Raw genomic sequence first — 7,500 nt, 5'->3', positions numbered from 1 at the left:
TGTCAAGGGAGAAATTCAGAAACTCAGGCCGAGCTGCCTGGAGCCCAGGGGCGGCTGTAAAGTCTGTGGAGTGCCGCTGTGTCCCTGGATGAAATGAGAAAAAAGGTGAAAAAATGGCAAAGTGTCAAGGGAGAAATTCAGAAACTCAGGCCGAGCTGCCTGGAGCCCAGGGGCGGCTGTAAAGTCTGTGGAGTGCCGCTGTGTCCCTGGATGAAATGAGAAAAAAGGTGAAAAAATGGCAAAGTGTCAAGGGAGAAATTCAGAAACTCAGGCCGAGCTGCCTGGAGCCCAGGGGCCGCGGGAAAGTCTGTGGAGAGCCGCTGTGTCCCTGGATGAAATGAGAAAAAAGGTGAAAAAATGGCAAAGTGTCAAGGGAGCTAGGCAGAAACCCATGCCTAGGGTCCTGGAGCCCAGGGGCCGCGGGAAAGTCTGTGGAGTGCCGCTGTGTCCCTGGATGAAATGAGAAAAAAGGTGAAAAAATGGCAAAGTGTCAAGGGAGAAATTCAGAAACTCAGGCCGAGCTGCCTGGAGCCCAGGGGCGGCTGTAAAGTCTGTGGAGTGCCGCTGTGTCCCTGGATGAAATGAGAAAAAAGGTGGAAAAATGGCAAAGTGTCAAGGGAGAAATTCAGAAACTCAGGCCGAGCTGCCTGGAGCCCAGGGGCGGCTGCAAAGTCTGTGGAGTGCCGCTGTGTCCCTGGATGAAATGAGAAAAAGGGTGGAAAAATGGCAAAGTGTCAAGGGAGAAATTCAGAAACTCAGGCCGAGCTGCCTGGAGCCCAGGGGCGGATGCAAAGTCTGTGGAGAGCCGCTGTGTCCCTGGATGAAATGAGAAAAAGGGTGAAAAAGTAACAAAGTGTCAAGGGAGCTAGGCAGAAACCCATGCCTAGGGTCCTGGAGCCCAGGGGCCGCGGGAAAGTCTGTGGAGAGCCGCTGTGTCCCTGGATGAAATGAGAAAAAAGGTGAAAAAATGGCAAAGTGTCAAGGGAGCTAGGCAGAAACCCATGCCTAGGGTCCTGGAGCCCAGGGGCGGTTCTAAAGTCTGTGAGAGCCGCTGTTGCCCTGGATGAAATGAGAAAAAAGGTGAAAAAATGGCAAAGTGTCAAGGGAGCTAGGCAGAAACCCATGCCGAGCTGCCTGGAGCCCAGGGGCGGCTGTAAAGTCTGTGGAGTGCCGCTGTGTCCCTGGATGAAATGAGAAAAAAGGTGAAAAAATGGCAAAGTGTCAAGGGAGAAATTCAGAAACTCAGGCCGAGCTGCCTGGAGCCCAGGGGCCGCGGGAAAGTCTGTGGAGAGCCGCTGTGTCCCTGGATGAAATGAGAAAAAGGGTGGAAAAATGGCAAAGTGTCAAGGGAGCTAGGCAGAAACCCATGCCGAGCTGCCTGGAGCCCAGGGGCGGCTGTAAAGTCTGTGGAGTGCCGCTGTGTCCCTGGATGAAATGAGAAAAAGGGTGAAAAAATGGCAAAGTGTCAAGGGAGAAATTCAGAAACCCAGGCCGAGCTGCCTGGAGCCCAGGGGCGGCTGCAAAGTCTGTGGAGAGCCGCTGTGTCCCTGGATGAAATGAGAAAAAAGGTGAAAAAATGGCAAAGTGTCAAGGGAGAAATTCAGAAACCCAGGCCGAGCTGCCTGGAGCCCAGGGGCGGCTGCAAAGTCTGTGGAGAGCCGCTGTGTCCCTGGATGAAATGAGAAAAAAGGTGAAAAAATGGCAAAGTGTCAAGGGAGCTAGGCAGAAACCCATGCCTAGGGTCCTGGAGCCCAGGGGCGGTTCTAAAGTCTGTGAGAGCCGCTGTGTCCCTGGATGAATTGAGAAAAAGGGTGAAAAAATGGCAAAGTGTCAAGGGAGCTAGGCAGAAACCCATGCCTAGGGTCCTGGAGCCCAGGGGCCGCGGGAAAGTCTGTGGAGTGCCGCTGTGTCCCTGGATGAAATGAGAAAAAAGGTGAAAAAATGGCAAAGTGTCAAGGGAGAAATTCAGAAACTCAGGCCGAGCTGCCTGGAGCCCAGGGGCGGCTGTAAAGTCTGTGGAGTGCCGCTGTGTCCCTGGATGAAATGAGAAAAAAGGTGAAAAAATGGCAAAGTGTCAAGGGAGAAATTCAGAAACTCAGGCCGAGCTGCCTGGAGCCCAGGGGCGGCTGTAAAGTCTGTGGAGTGCCGCTGTGTCCCTGGATGAAATGAGAAAAAAGGTGGAAAAATGGCAAAGTGTCAAGGGAGAAATTCAGAAACTCAGGCCGAGCTGCCTGGAGCCCAGGGGCGGCTGCAAAGTCTGTGGAGTGCCGCTGTGTCCCTGGATGAAATGAGAAAAAGGGTGGAAAAATGGCAAAGTGTCAAGGGAGAAATTCAGAAACTCAGGCCGAGCTGCCTGGAGCCCAGGGGCGGCTGCAAAGTCTGTGGAGTGCCGCTGTGTCCCTGGATGAAATGAGAAAAAAGGTGAAAAAATGGCAAAGTGTCAAGGGAGAAATTCAGAAACCCATGCCTAGGGTCCTGGAGCCCAGGGGCGGCTGTAAAGTCTGTGGAGAGCCGCTGTGTCCCTGGATGAAATGAGAAAAAAGGTGAAAAAATGGCAAAGTGTCAAGGGAGCTAGGCAGAAACCCATGCCTAGGGTCCTGGAGCCCAGGGGCCGCGGGAAAGTCTGTGGAGAGCCGCTGTGTCCCTGGATGAAATGAGAAAAAAGGTGAAAAAATGGCAAAGTGTCAAGGGAGCTAGGCAGAAACCCATGCCTAGGGTCCTGGAGCCCAGGGGCGGTTCTAAAGTCTGTGAGAGCCGCTGTTGCCCTGGATGAAATGAGAAAAAAGGTGAAAAAATGGCAAAGTGTCAAGGGAGCTAGGCAGAAACCCATGCCGAGCTGCCTGGAGCCCAGGGGCGGCTGTAAAGTCTGTGGAGTGCCGCTGTGTCCCTGGATGAAATGAGAAAAAAGGTGAAAAAATGGCAAAGTGTCAAGGGAGAAATTCAGAAACTCAGGCCGAGCTGCCTGGAGCCCAGGGGCCGCGGGAAAGTCTGTGGAGAGCCGCTGTGTCCCTGGATGAAATGAGAAAAAGGGTGGAAAAATGGCAAAGTGTCAAGGGAGCTAGGCAGAAACCCATGCCGAGCTGCCTGGAGCCCAGGGGCGGCTGCAAAGTCTGTGGAGTGCCGCTGTGTCCCTGGATGAAATGAGAAAAAAGGTGAAAAAATGGCAAAGTGTCAAGGGAGAAATTCAGAAACCCATGCCTAGGGTCCTGGAGCCCAGGGGCGGCTGTAAAGTCTGTGGAGAGCCGCTGTGTCCCTGGATGAAATGAGAAAAAGGGTGGAAAAATGGCAAAGTGTCAAGGGAGAAATTCAGAAACTCAGGCCGAGCTGCCTGGAGCCCAGGGGCCGCGGGAAAGTCTGTGGAGAGCCGCTGTGTCCCTGGATGAAATGAGAAAAAAGGTGAAAAAATGGCAAAGTGTCAAGGGAGAAATTCAGAAACTCAGGCCGAGCTGCCTGGAGCCCAGGGGCGGATGCAAAGTCTGTGGAGAGCCGCTGTGTCCCTGGATGAAATGAGAAAAAGGGTGAAAAAGTAACAAAGTGTCAAGGGAGCTAGGCAGAAACCCATGCCTAGGGTCCTGGAGCCCAGGGGCCGCGGGAAAGTCTGTGGAGAGCCGCTGTGTCCCTGGATGAAATGAGAAAAAGGGTGGAAAAATGGCAAAGTGTCAAGGGAGAAATTCAGAAACTCAGGCCGAGCTGCCTGGAGCCCAGGGGCCGCGGGAAAGTCTGTGGAGAGCCGCTGTGTCCCTGGATGAAATGAGAAAAAAGGTGAAAAAATGGCAAAGTGTCAAGGGAGAAATTCAGAAACTCAGGCCGAGCTGCCTGGAGCCCAGGGGCGGATGCAAAGTCTGTGGAGAGCCGCTGTGTCCCTGGATGAAATGAGAAAAAGGGTGAAAAAGTAACAAAGTGTCAAGGGAGCTAGGCAGAAACCCATGCCTAGGGTCCTGGAGCCCAGGGGCCGCGGGAAAGTCTGTGGAGAGCCGCTGTGTCCCTGGATGAAATGAGAAAAAAGGTGAAAAAATGGCAAAGTGTCAAGGGAGCTAGGCAGAAACCCATGCCTAGGGTCCTGGAGCCCAGGGGCGGTTCTAAAGTCTGTGAGAGCCGCTGTTGCCCTGGATGAAATGAGAAAAAAGGTGAAAAAATGGCAAAGTGTCAAGGGAGCTAGGCAGAAACCCATGCCGAGCTGCCTGGAGCCCAGGGGCGGCTGTAAAGTCTGTGGAGTGCCGCTGTGTCCCTGGATGAAATGAGAAAAAAGGTGAAAAAATGGCAAAGTGTCAAGGGAGAAATTCAGAAACTCAGGCCGAGCTGCCTGGAGCCCAGGGGCCGCGGGAAAGTCTGTGGAGAGCCGCTGTGTCCCTGGATGAAATGAAGAAAAAGGTGAAAAAATGGCAAAGTGTCAAGGGAGAAATTCAGAAACCCATGCCTAGGGTCCTGGAGCCCAGGGGCCGCGGGAAAGTCTGTGGAGAGCCGCTGTGTCCCTGGATGAAATGAGAAAAAAGGTGAAAAAGTAACAAAGTGTCAAGGGAGAAATTCAGAAACCCAGGCCGAGCTGCCTGGAGCCTCAAAGCGGATAGAAATAGCGTGGAGAGCCGCTGTTAAGCCAGACGCCCTCTGGCGGACACAGGCAGGAGTTGCAGTAAATGCATTGAAGTCAATGGGCGAGAGTACCCAATGCGCCAAAAAAGTGCTGAAAATATGACAAAGTGTCAAATGAATGGGAGTCAATGGGCGAGAGTACCCAATGCACAAAAAAAGTGCTGAAAATATGACAAAGTGTCAAATGAATGGGAGTCAATGGGCGAGAGTACCCAATGCACAAAAAAAGTGCTGAAAAAGTCCACACGAGCCTAGTCAGAAATGCAGGCCGAGGCGGCTGGAGCCCCAAAGCGGCTATAAAAAGCGTGGAGAGCCGCTGTCGCCCCGGAGAAACGGAGAAAAAGTGCTGAAAAAAGGCCCACGTCCTAACGGACCTAGGCGGAAGTGCAGGCGAGGCGGCAGGAGTCTGAAAACCGCTATAAAAAGCGTGGAGAGCCGCTGTCGCCCCGGAGAAACGGAGAAAAAGTGCTGAAAAAAGGCCTAAATCCTAACGGACCTAGGCGGAAGTGCAGGCGAGGCGGCAGGAGTCTGAAAACCGCTATAAAAAGCGTGGAGAGCCGCTGTCGCCCCGGAGAAACGGAGAAAAAGTGCTGAAAAAAGGCCTAAATCCTAACGGACCTAGGCGGAAGTGCAGGCGAGGCGGCAGGAGTCTGAAAACCGCTATAAAAAGCGTGGAGAGCCGCTGTCGCCCCGGAGGAACGGAGAAAAAGTGCTGAAAAAAGGCCTAAATCCTAACGGACCGAGGCGGAAGTGCAGGCGAGGCGGCAGGAGTCTGAAAACGGCTATAAAATGCGTGGAGAGCCGCTGTCGCCCCGGAGAAACGGAGAAAAAGTGCTGAAAAAAGGCCTAAATCCTAACGGACCGAGGCGGAAGTGCAGGCGAGGCGGCAGGAGTCTGAAAGCGGCTATAAAACGCGTGGAGAGCCGCTCGGATGATTTTTCAAAGTGTCAAATGAATGGGAGTGAATGGGGCAGAGTACCCAATGTGTAAAAAAAGTGCTGAAAAAACGACAAAGTCCACACGAGCCTAGTCAGAAATGCAGTCCGAGGCGGCTGGAGCCCCAAAGCGGCTATAAAACGCGTGGAGAGCCGCTCGGATGATTTTTCAAAGTGTCAAATGAATGGGAGTGAATGGGGCAGAGTACCCAATGTGTAAAAAAAGTGCTGAAAAAACGACAAAGTCCACACGAGCCTAGTCAGAAATGCAGTCCGAGGCGGCTGGAGCCCCAAAGCGGCTATAAAACGCGTGGAGAGCCGCTCGGATGATTTTTCAAAGTGTCAAATGAATGGGAGTGAATGGGGCGGAGTACCCAATGCGCCAAAAAAGTGCTGAAAAAACGACAAAGTGTCAAATGAATGGGAGTGAATGGGGCAGAGTACCCAATGTGTAAAAAAAGTGCTGAAAAAACGACAAAGTGTCAAATGAATGGGAGTGAATGGGGCGGAGTACCCAATGCGCAAAAAAAGTGCTGAAAAAACGACAAAGTCCACACGAGCCTAGTCAGAAATGAAGGCCGAGGCGGCTGGAGCCCCAAAGCGGCTATAAAATGCGTGGAGAGCCGCTCGGATGATTTTTCTAAGTGTGAAATGAATGGGAGTGAATGGGGCGGAGTACCCAATGCGCGAAAAAAGTGCTGAAAAAACGACAAAGTGTCAAATGAATGGGAGTGAATGGGCGGAGTACCCAATGCGTGAAAAAAGGTCTGGAAAAACGACAAAGTGTCAAATGAATGGGAGTCAATGGGCGGAGTACCCAATGCGCGAAAAAAGTGCTGAAAAAATGACAAAGTGTCAAATGAATGGGAGTCAATGAGTGTTTTGGTCGACCAGGAAAAAACGCGTTTACGGGAGAGGGTAAATCAGCCGAGAGGGGGGGGGGGGGTATACTTTACCCTCTCCCGTAAATGCCATTTTTCCTGGTTGACCAAAACACCTCCAGCACGATTTCGGAAACCCAGTTTTTAGAAACACTGACCTCCAGGGGAAGTACCGAGAAAAGCACACTTTTGAATCCGCTTTTGACGCACTGAAACACGGACGTGAGCTGGGGCCGTGCCGCTCTTGGAAAACCCCTGGAGGTTATTTTCTAAAACGGGTTTCCGCGTCCCCCCGGGCGCCCGTGTTGGGCCGCGCAAGGCGGTCCGGGCTGCCCGCCCCATCTGAGTGCCCCGTTGGGCCGCGTGCATGGCAGGCATCCAAGGAAGGCTGATGAGCAGCGGTGATGATGATGATGAGACACCAGCTGCAATTTTGACAAAGTGTCACCTCTCAAGCATTTCCAAGCGTGACACAAACAAAAGGGAACGGGAACTTTGATATGAGTGACTTGTGCTTCTTTTTCTCCAAGTGTCACTCCACAGCTGGCACCCAGGCTGTGTGACGCAGGTGTCCGACGAGGAGCGCCCGCGATGGGCCGCGTCAGGCGGCCCGGGCCGCGCTATCACCTCCGGATGACAACATCCAAAGGAGCACGTTGGTGCTTGCTGGGAGTTTGCGCACGCGATAGGCGACGCCTGGCGGCCCTGGCCGCGCCTCGCCAGCGGGTAATGACGACCGCGAGCGCCATGCTGCGCCGATGGAGCTGTCCGAGGAGCGAGAGCGCCCGCCATGGGCGGCATCCGGCGGCCCCTGGCCGTGCTTCGTCTGCGGGTCGCTCTCCACCTCCGGGTGGCCAATCCGAGGTGTCCGAAAAGTGTGTGCGCTCGCCATGGGCGGCATCCGGCGGCCTCTGGCCGTGCTTCGTCTGCGGGTGCACACTCGGAGCGAGGCTCCTGCTCGCTCCGGCGCGGTAGCTTTGTCCGCGCTCCACCTCCGGGTGGCGAATCCCAAAAAGCAGCACTTTGGTGCTACGAAGGTGTCAGAAGAGTGTGTGCGCCCGCCATGGGCGGCATCCGGCGGCCTCTGGCCGTGC

Source organism: Dunckerocampus dactyliophorus, unplaced genomic scaffold (assembly GCF_027744805.1).
Source record: "Dunckerocampus dactyliophorus isolate RoL2022-P2 unplaced genomic scaffold, RoL_Ddac_1.1 HiC_scaffold_46, whole genome shotgun sequence".
NCBI classification, from domain to species: domain Eukaryota; kingdom Metazoa; phylum Chordata; class Actinopteri; order Syngnathiformes; family Syngnathidae; genus Dunckerocampus; species Dunckerocampus dactyliophorus.
This window is presented reverse-complemented; position numbering follows the sequence as displayed.